This window comes from Dipteris shenzhenensis, chromosome 8 (genome assembly GCF_047967505.1).
Source record: "Dipteris shenzhenensis isolate YYH24624 ecotype China chromosome 8, Dip_SZ_1.0, whole genome shotgun sequence".
NCBI lineage: Eukaryota > Viridiplantae > Streptophyta > Polypodiopsida > Gleicheniales > Dipteridaceae > Dipteris > Dipteris shenzhenensis.
The window spans coordinates 34,513,079-34,525,037 of record NC_141603.1 but is presented as its reverse complement, the minus strand read 5'-3'; positions in this window follow the sequence as shown (position 1 = coordinate 34,525,037).

Sequence of the window (11,959 nt, the reverse complement as noted above, 5' to 3'; positions counted from 1 at the left end):
TCTCCATGGGGCCTTGGTGGCCCCCCTCCGCCCTTCCCCCCCTCCACGGGGCTGGCAGTTGTGGCCGCCAGCCCCCCCCTCCCCCCTTTCCCCCCACGTGAGGCCCCCGCCCCCCCTCCCCCCTTCCCCCCCCCCCGCCAGCCCCCCGCCCCCCTCCCACCCCCTTCCCCCTCCACCCCCCCCATCCCCCTTCCCCCCCTCCAGGGTGCCCGGCGGCCGTGGCCGCCAGCCCCCCCTTCCCCCGCGCCCCCCTTCCCCCTGGAGGGGGCCGCTAGCCCCCCCCTCCCCACTTCCCCCCCTCCACGGGGCTGGCGGCTGTGGCCCGTCGCTCCCCTTCCCCCTAGAGAAGGCACCAGCCCCCCCTCTCCCCCCTTCCCCCCCCGCCCCCCTTCCCCCCCCCACCCCCCTTCCCCCCCTCCACGGGGCCCCCCTCCCCCCCCTGCCAACCCCCCGCCCCCTCCCACCCTCTTCCCCTCCACCTCCCCCATCCCCCTTCCCCCCCTCTAGGGGGTCTGGCGGCTGCGGCCACCAGCCCCCCCCTTCCCCTGTGCCCCCCTTCCCCCTGGAGGGGGGCGCCAGCCCCCCTCCCCCATTCCCCCCCTCCAAGGGGCTGGCGGCCATGCCCCCCGGCCCCCCTTCCCCTTAGAGGAGGCGCTAGCCCCCCCTCTCCCGTTCCCCCCTCCACGGGCTGGCGGCACGGTCGCTAGCCCCCCCTTCCCCTACACCCCCCATCCCTGCTTCCCCCCCTCCAGGGGTTCTGGCGGCCACGGCTGCCAACCCCCACCCCCTTCCCTCTCCACCTCCCCATCCCCCCTTCCCCCCCTCTAGGGGGTCTCGCGGCCATGGCCGCCAGCCCCCCCCCTTCCCCCCGCCCCCTTTCCCCTGGAGGGGGGCGGCCAGCCCCCCCTCCCCCCTTCCCCCCCTCCACGAGGATGGCGCTGCAACTGCCAGCCCCCCCCTTCCCCCTCCACCCCGCTCTCCCCCCTTCCCCCCTCCACGGGGCTGGCAGCTGTGGCGAGGCTGTGGCTGCCAGCCCCCCCCTTCCCCCTCCACCCCCCCATCCCCCCTTCCCCCCTCCAGGGAGTTTGGTAGCTGCAGTCGCGAGCCCCCCCCTTCCCCCTCCTGCCAGCCCCCTGCCCCGTTCCCACCCTCTTCCCCCTCCACCCCCCATCCCCCTTCCCCCCCTCCAAGGGGTCTGGCGACTGCGGCCGCCAGCCCCCCCCCTTCCCCCTGCCCCCCTTCCCCCTAGAGGGGGGTGCCAGCCCCCGCTCCCCCCTTCCCCTCCTCCACGTGGCTGGCGGTCGCGATCGCCAGCCCCCCTGCCTTCCCCCCTCCACGGGGCTGGTGGCCCCCCTCCCCCCTTCCCCCCCCCGCCAGTCCCCCACCCCCCTCCGACCCCCATCCCCCCTTCCCCCCCTCCAGGGGGTCTAACGGCCGTGGCGGCCAGCTCCCCCCTTCCCCCCTGCCCCCCCTCCCCCCTTCCCTCCCTCCTTCCCCCACCAGCCCCCCCCCCTCCCCCTTCCCCCCCCGCCCCCCTTCCCCCCCCCGCTAGCCCCTTCCCCCCCCGCCCCCCTTCCCCCCCTTTCCCCCCCTGCCCCCCTTCCCCCCTCCAGGGGAGGCTGCCCCTGACCCCCCTTCCCCCCCCGCCTCCTTTCCCCCCTCCCCCCCTCGACCCTACCACCGCCTCTCCCTCCCCTCTTCCTCCCTTCCCTCCCGCCCCTCCATCCTTCCTTCTCCTCTCCTCCTGGGGAGGAACCTTTCTCTCTCTAGTTCCTCTCTCTTCAAATTTTTTAAAAAGAATCTAGATAAAGAATTAATCAAAAAAATTTGCAAGTACCTGGAAAAAGTTTGTAAGTTTGCTCTTTCTTGCTTTCTTGCTCTTCCTTCCTTGCTTTCTTGATCGTCCTTGGCTTTCTTGCTTCAATGAATGAAATGAGGGGAGAATGAATGAAGAAGGAAGACTATATATAAGAAAGATCAGGTTTTCCTCCTCTCTCCTATTGGCTTTCCATTCCTCCCCTCTCTCCTATGGCTTTTCATTTATCCCTCTCCCATTGGCTCCCATTACTCCCCCTCTCCCATTGGACCCCCATCCCTCATCCCAATCTTCCATTAGCCCTCCCCTCATCCATTTCTTCTTCCTCCCCCATTGCCACCAGTCCCATCCCACAATTCCACCAAGTCCCATACTCCTCCCATTTCCCAAAATCCCATATTTCCCCATCTCACCCTCCTCTTTTTCATCCCCTATTAGCTCCCCTCACTCATTTCACTCCCTTATTATCCTACTCCCTATTACCTTCCCCTCTCCCATTCCATTCTTCCCTCCCCACTCTCACTTCCACTTCCCATTACTCACTTGCCATTTGAAAACTATTAATATATTATTATACTATTTTTTATACTTATTATCATACACCCCTATTACTTCCCTCTCACATTCCACTCCTCCCTCCTCACTCCCACTTCCACTTCCCATTACTCACTTGCTATATACATTTGCAAACTATTAATATATTATTATATGATTTTTTATACTATTTGCAAACTTACATGTGGGCAAAATCACAGGTGTCAAAGCGATCGTATTGTGGTCATACAACAACTGTGCTTTTATTCAAGGGCATATTTATCCTCATCAACAAGCTTATTTACTCAAGGTATGAAGTGCATAATTTGTGCACTAGGTGTTTACTTTGTTGTATCAAAATTGTTTGCCACACACACACACATATACACATACCAAGAATTTTCTAATATTATCACATCTACATTTCTCCAATGGGCACAAAACTTTGTACACACCTCAACCTAGGTTGTATTGACTTGCATACAAAGTGGTGCACCCATCCCATAAGTACTTGTTCGGATAACACAACTCCAAACGTATTTTATGACGATTGTGCATAACACTAGGAACAAAATGGTGTATAATGTGAGATCGACTATGCAAGCATATCCAATGGACATAAGACTTTGCACGTTCCTCAACCTAGGCAGTATTGACTTGTGTGCAAAGTGGTATCCCCATCCGATAAGTACTTGTTTGAAAAATACACCTACGATCATGTTTTTTGACGGTTGTACATGACACCAAGGCCAAAAACAGTATTTAATACTCAATCTACCATGTAAAGCATATCCGATCGGCACAATACTTTGCACGTGCCTCAAAATCGGTGGTATGGTATTCCATGCAAAGTGGAACGCCCATTCAATAAGTACTTGGTATAATAATATACCTATTAAGAGCGTGTTCTTTGATAGATGTGCATAACACTAGGGGGAAAATGGTGTATAATGTGTGATCCCCCATGCAAAGCATAACCAATAGACACAATACTGTGCACCCACATCAACCTAGTTGAAATTGACTTTCTTGCAAAGTGGCTCCCCCATCTGACAAGTACTTTTTAGAATATCACACCTAGGACCATGTTTTTCATTGGTGGTTGTCCATGACACCAAGGCAAAAATGCTAATTTATGCTTAATCGACAATGCAATGCATATGCGATCATCACAATACTTTGCACAAATCTCAACCTAGGTATTATTGACTTACATGCAAAGTCGTGTGCCCATCCCATAAGTACTTAGTCGAATAATAAATCTAGGACCGCATTTTTTAACGGTTGTGCATAACACTAAGGCCAAAATAGTGTTTAATGCTTTTTCGACAATGCAAAGCATATCCGATGGGCACAATACTTTTCACACACCTTCAATTAGGTGGAATTGACTTACATGCAAAGTGGCACACCCATCCATAAGTGCTTGATCGGATAACATACCTAGCAGCGTGTTTTTTTACGGATGTGCATGACACTAGAGCAAAAATAGTATTTAATGCTCGATCGACCATGCAAAGGATATCCGATGGGCACAACACTTTTCGTATGCCTCAACCTAGCTGGTATTGAAATGTTCTCAAAGAGGCACACCCACCAGATAAGTACTTGGTCAGATAACACACCTAAGGGCATGCTTTTTTGCGGATGTCCATATCACTAGGGAAAAAATGGTGTATAATGCGTGATAGACCATGCAAAGCATATCCAATGGTGACAATACTTTGCATGCACCTCAACGTAGTTGAAATAGACTTGCGTGCAAAGTGGAGCCCCCATCCGATAAGTACTTTTTTGAATAACACGCCTACGGTCATGTTTTTATATGGTTGTGCATGACACAAAGGCAAAAATGGTGTTTTATGCTTGATCGACAATGCATAGCATATCCGATGGGCACAATACTTTGCACACACTTCACTATGTGAAATTGACTTACATGCAAAGTGGCATTCCCATCGCATAAGTACTTGATCGGATAACACACCTAGCAACGTGCTTTTTTAAGGATGTGCATGACACTAAGGCAAAAATGGTATTTAATGCTCGACCCACCATGCAAAGCATATCCGATGGGCACAATACTTTTCCTATACCTTAAACTAGGTGGTATTGAAATGTTCTCAAAGAGGCACACCCATCCGATAAGTACTTGGTCAGATAACATACCTAAGGGCATGTTTTTTTGCAGATGTGCATATCACTACGGGAAAAACGTTGTATAATGCGTAATCGACCATGCAGAGCATATCCGATGGTGACAATACTTTGCACCCACCTCAACCTAGTTGAAAATGGACTTGCATGCAAACTGGAGCCCCCATCCGATAAGTACTTGTTTGATTAACACACTTAGGACCGTGTTTTTTATGGTTGCACATGACACTAGGCAAAAACGGTGTTTTATGCTTGATTGACAATGCAGAGCATATCCGATGGGCACAATACTTTGCACACACCTTCAACTAGGTGGAATTGACTGACATGCAAAGTGGCACACCCATCCCATAAGTGCTTAATCGGATAACATACTAGCAGCGTGTTTTTTTACGGATGTGCATGACACTAGAGCAAAAATAGTATTTAATGCTCGATCGAGCATGCAAAGGATATCCGATGGCTCAACACGTTTCCTACACCCCAAGCTAGGTGGTATTGAAATGTTCTCAAAGAGGCACACCCATCCGATAAGTACTTGGTCAAATAACACACCTAAGGGCGGTGTTTTTTTGCGGATGTGCATATCACTAGGGAAAAACGTTGTATAATGCGCCATCGACCATGTAGAGCATATTTGATGGTGACAATACTTTGCACGCACCTCAACCTAGTTGAAACGGACTTGCATGCAAACTGGAGCCCCCATCCGATAAGTACTTTTTTGATTAACACACTTAGGACCGTGTTTTTTCATGGTTGTGCATGACACTAACGCAAAAACAGAGTTTTATGCTTGATTGACAATGCAAAGCATATCCGATGGGCACAATACTTTGCACACACCTTCAACTAGGTGGAATTGACTTACATGCAAAGTGGAACTCCCATCCCATAAGTGCTTGATCAGATAACATACCTAGCAGCGTGTTTTTTTACGGATGGTGCATGACACTAGAGAAAAAATAGTATTTATTGCTCGATCGATCATGCAAAGGATATCCGATGGGCACAACACTTTTTGTATGCCTCAACCTAGGTGGTATTGGAATGTTCTCAAAGAGGCATACCCATCCGATAAGTACTTGGTCAGATAACATACCTAAGGGCATGTTTTTTTGCGGATGTGCATATCACTCGGGAAAAAATGGTGTATAATGCGTGATGGACCATGCAAAGCATATCCAATGGTGACAATACTTTGCACGCACCTCAACGTAGTTGAAATGGACTTGTGTTCATACTGGAGCCCCCATCCGATAAGTACTTGTTTCAATAACACACCTAGGACCGTGTTTTTTCATGGTTGTCCATGACACTAAGGCAAAAACGGTGTTTTATGCTTCATCGACAATGCAAAGCAAATCCGATGGGCACAATACTTTGCACACACAATAAACTAGGTGGAATTGACTTACATGCAAAGTGGCATGCCCATCCCATCAGTGCTTGATCGGATAACATACCTAGTAGCGTGTTTTTTATGGATGTGCATGACATTAGAGCAAAAATAGTATTTAATGCTCGATCGACCATGCAAAGGATATCCAATGGGCACAACAGTTTTCGTACGCCTCAACCTAGGTGGTATTGAAATTTTCTCAATGAGGCACACCCATCCGATAAGTACTGGTCAGATAAAACACCTAATGGTGTGTTTCTTTGCGGATGTCATATCACTAGGGAAAAAATGGTGTATAATGTGTGATCGACCATGCAAAGCATATCGGATGGTGACAATACTTTGCGCGCACCTCAACATAGTTGAAACAGACTTACGTGCAAAGTGGAGCCCCCATCCTATAAGTACTTATTTGAATAACACACCTACGGCCGTGTTTTATATGGTTGTGCATGACACAAAGGCAAAAACGGTGTTTTATGCTTGATCAACAATGCAAAGTATATCCGATGGGCACAATACTCTGCACACACCTTCAACTAGGGAATTGACTTACATGCAAAGTGGCATTCCCATCGCAGAAGTACTTGATTGGATAACACACCTAGCAGCGTGTTTTTTTACGGATGTGCATGAGGACACTAAGGCAAAAATGGTATTTAATGCTCGATCGACCATGAAAAGCATATCCGATGGGCACAATACTTTTCGGACACCTTAACCTAGGTGGTATTGAAATTTTCTTAAAGAGGCACACCCATCCGATAAGTACTTGGTCAGATAACATATGTAAGGGCATGTTTTTTTGCGGATGTGCATATCACTACGGGAAAGATGTTGTATAATGCGTAATCAACCATGCAGAGCATATCCAATGGTGACAATACTTTGCATACATCTCAACCTAGTTGAAACGGACTTGTGTGCAAACTGGAGCCCCCATCGATAAGTACTTGTTTGATTAACACACTTAGGACCGTGTTTTTTCATGGTTGTGCATGACAATAAGGCAAAACGGTGTTTTATGCTTGATCGGAAATGCAAAGCATATCTGATGGGCACAATACTTTTCACACACCTTCAACTAGGTGGAATTGACTTACATGCAAAGTGGCGCGCCCATCCCATAAGTGCTTGATCGGTTTACATTCCTAGCAAGTGTTTTTTATGGATGTGCATGACACTAGAGCAAAAATAGTATTTAATGCTCGATCGACCATGCAAAGGATATCCGATGGGCACAACACTTTTCGTACGCCTCAACCTAGGTGGTATTGAAATGTTCTCAAAGAGTCACACCCATCCGATAAGTACTTGGTCAGATAACACACCTAAGGGCATGTTTTTTTACGGATGTGCATATCACTAGGTAAAAACGGTGTATAATGCATGATGGACCATGCAAAGCATATCCGATGGTGACAATACTTTGCACGCACCTCAACGTAGTTGAAACAAACTTGCGTGCAAAGTGGAGCCCCCATCCAATAAGTACTTGTTTGAATAACACACCTAGGACCGTGTTTTTATATGGTTGTGCATGACACTAAGGCAAAAACAGTGTTTTATGCTTGATAGACAATGCAGAGCATATCCGATGGGCACAATACTTTGCACACACCATCAACTAGGTGGAATTGACTTACATGCAAAGTGGCATTCCCATCGCATAAGTGCTTGATCTGATCACATATCTAGCAGCGTGCCTTTTTATGGATGTGCATGACACTAAGGCAAAAATGGTATTTAATGCTCGACCGACCATGCAAAGCATATCCGATGGGCACAATACTTTTCTTATACCTTAACCTAGGTGGTATTGAAATGTTCTCAAAGACGCACACCCATCCGATAAGTACTTGGTCAGATAACATACCTAAGGGCATGTTTTTTTGCGGATGTGCATATCACTACGGAAAAAACATTGTATAATGTGTAATTGACCATGCAGAGCATATCTGATGGGCACAATACTTTTCTAAACCTTAACCTAGGTGGTATTGAAATTTTCTTAAAGAGTCACACCCATCTGATAAGTACTTGGTCAGATAACATACCCAAGGTCGTGTTTTTTTGCGGATGTGCATATCACTATGGGAAAAATGTTGTATGATGCATAATCGACCATGTAGAGCATATCCGATGGTTACAATACTTTGCACACATCTCAACCTAGTTGAAACGGACTTGCGTGCAAAGTGGAGCACCCATCCGATAAGTACTTGTTTGATTAACACACTTAGGACCGTGTTTTTTCATGGTTGTGCATGATACTAAGGCAAAAACGGTGTTTTATGCTTGATCAACAATGCAAAGCATATCCGATGGGAACAATACTTTGCACACACCTTCAAATAGATGGAATTGACTTACATGCAAAGTGGAATTCCCATCGCATAAGTACTTGATCGGATAACACACTTAGCAGCGTGTTTTTTTACAGATGTGCATGACACTAAGGCAAAAATGGTAATTAATGCTCGATCGACCATGCAAAGCATATCCGATGGGCACAATACTTTTCCTACACCTTAACCTTGGTGGTATTGAAATGTTCTCAAAGAGGCACACCTATCCGATAAGTACTTGGTCAGATAACATACCTAAGGGCATGTTTTTTTGCGGATGTGCATATCACTACCGGAAAAACATTGTATAATGCGTAATCAAGCATGCAGAGCATATCTGGTGGTGACAATGCTTTGCACTCATCTCAACCTAGTTGAAATGGACTTGCGTGCAAATTGGAGCCGCCATCCGATAAGTACTTGTTTGATTAACACACTTAGGACTGTGTTTTTTCATTGTTGTGCATGACACTAAGGCAAAAACAGTGTTTTATGCTTGATCGACAATGCAAAGCATATCCGATGGGCACAATACGTTGCAAACCTCTTCAACTAGGTGGAATTGACTGACATGCAAAGTGGCACGCCCATCCCATCAGTGCTTGATCGGATAACATACCTAGCAGCGTGTTTTTTTACGGATGTGCATGACACTAGAGCAAAAATAGTATTTAATGCTCGATCGACCATGCAAAGGATATCCGATGGGCACAACACTTTTCGTACACCTCATCCTAGGTGGTATTGAAATGTTCTCAAAGAGGCACACCCATCCGATAAGTACTTGGTTAGATAACACACCTAAGGGTGTGTTGTTTTGCGGATGTGCATATCACTAGGGAAGAAATGGTGTATAATCCACGATCGACCATGCAAAGCATATCCGATGGTGACAATACTTTGCATGCACCTCAAAGTAGTTTAAAGAGACTTGCGTGCAAAGTGGAGCCCCCATCCGATAAGTACTTGTTTGAATAACACACCGAGGATCGTGTTTTTATATGGTTGTGCATGACACTAAGGCAAAAACGGTGTTTTATGCTTGATGGACAATGCAAAGCATATCCAATGGGCACAATACTTTGCTCACACCTTCAACTAGCTGGAATTGACTTACATGCAAAGTGGCATTCCCATTGCATAAGTGCTCGACCATGCAAAGCATATCCGATGGGCACAATACTTTTCCTATACCTTAACCTAGGTGGTATTGAAATGTTCTCAAAGAGGCACACCCATCCGATAAGTTCTTGGTCAGATAACATACCTAAGGGCATGTTTTTTTGCGGATGTGCATATCACTACGGGAAAAACGTTGTATAATGCGTAATCGACCATGCAGAGCATATCCGATGGTGATAATACTTTGCACGCATCTCAACGTAGTTGAAACAGACTTGCGTGCAAAGTGGAGCACCGATCCGATAAGTACTTGTTTGATTAACACACTTAGGTCCGTGTTTTTTCATGGTTGTGCATGACACTAAGGCAAAAACGGTGTTTTATGCTTGATCGACAATGCAAAGCATATTCGATGGGCACAATACTTTGCACACACCTTCAACTAGTGGAATTGACTTACATGCAAAGTGGCACACCCATCCCATAAGTGCTTGATCGGATAACATACCTAGCAGCGTGTTTTTTTTACGGATGTGCATGACACTAGAGAAAAAATAGTATTTAATGCTCGATCGACCATGCAAAGGATATCCGATGGGCACAATACTTTGCCTACACCGCAACCTAGGTGGTATTGAAATGTTCTCAAAGAGGCACACCCATTCGATAAGTACTTGGTCAGATAACACACCTAAGGGCGTGTTTTTTTGCAGATGTGCATACCACTAGAGAAAAAATGGTGTATAATGCGTGATCGACCATGCAAATCATATCGAAATGTGTAGGCCTTGTAAATGTTATTTAATCTAGAAAACTATTTTGATGGGACAAAACATTATTGGGTGCAAGACCACATTGCTTGCCACAGATTTCTTACCATCTCTCAAAGCCTCGTATATTTGCAGTGCATAGGATATATCAAGGCTTCGGCTATTAGTAAAGACAGCTGCAGCTTCCACATCTTTGGCATTCACAAACCACGTCCTTTGAGCCCAGATATATCCCACATCATCATTTGTAACTACTTCATTAAGATGCAGGTTAAGATTTTTGATTGATGTGAGTTCATCCTGATCATCTTCAGCCTTGGGTTCTAAGTCTTCTTCATCTTTCTCTTCTTTTAACTGTTTTTTATCCATATTATCTCTCTCTACAGTGGGACGATGCCTTTTTTTACTGCTTGGAACCGTGGCTCTTGCAGTACTAGCCTTTTGCATTTCACGTTGTGGTTTGCTAGCAAGAGCTTCTTGCATAACTGCAATGGATCAACGTTGATCTTCTTCAATTTTTTTAAATTCCAGTGCACCCAAGGCTTGTGTTTCATCATCCTTAGTTACATCCACCATTTCTTGCTCTAGAAGTTTGCGCTCATGTTCTAACGTTTGTGACAGTGTGCTTGTTCTTCTTGTCCCTGCATCAAAGTCTGAGCTTTTTGATCTCCTTCATGTGAAGATCCTTGAATATGAGGAGCATAGTGTGCATCCTGAAAGTAATCAAACATTATCTTTGCATGCATCCTTTTTGCCACCACACTAGGAAATTGCTCCCAAGTATATGAAAGAGCCTCCAATGCACTTTGCAGCTCTGGAAATTTTGATGGTTGTGGAGGAGGCATCACAAAGTTCTTTGAGTCTCTCCTTGACACAACAAAATGAAGACCGCCAACTTTAGGATCTGAACTCTTTGTAAAAATATCCATAAAAGTCTCTTTTGGCTCTATCATTATGCCTACTAACAAGGCTTGAAGTCATATCTTTTTTGAAGAAAGTAGCATCCCATGGATCTTCAACACCATTGAACTCCCTTTTTGACATAAGTAGAAAGAGTCTCTTTTCCTTTTGATGAAGAAACCAAGCTCTTCTGCCCATGTGTTATCGAGTCCACCTATTAAAGCCATTGGGGCTATATTCCTTTCCTTTCAAATTCAAAGTGACATCAGAAATCCATTCTCTGATCTCAGAGTCATTTAGGATAGCCACCACATTAGTTGATTGTTCCATAATCCTACAAGAAAAGATAATGAAGAATTTAGATACATACAAGTAAAGTACAATATACAACACTTGATACAATAAATGTGGGAAATAGCCCAAAAGGCTTTACAAGGCTTCATATGGCAATAAATGTGGGAAATAGCCTAGAAGGCTTTACAAGGCTTAAATATTTGGACAAATGTAAAAAAATCAGCCAATAAAGCTTTACAATAATATAAAATGTCGTCTAGTAATAAAGCTTCAATCTTCGTAAAGACATGTAATCTGTCCATCCATTGATTTGCCCTCTAGTCATAAAGCTCCAATCTTTGTGATGACATGTAATCTGTCCATCCATTGATATCTGTGCACTAATATCCAATTGATGCAATCTACCCACTAAAAACTGTTCCACTGATATCCACTTATGCAGCCCACATGATATCCACTTATGCAACCCACTGATACTCATTAAATAGTGAATGGTTGGGATGGTCGGGTTTATTACAAGACGCTTCATATGATAATAAATGTAAAAAATAGCATAGAAGGCTTTACAAGGTTTTTTATGACAATAAATGAGCTTAAATATTTATACAAATGCAAT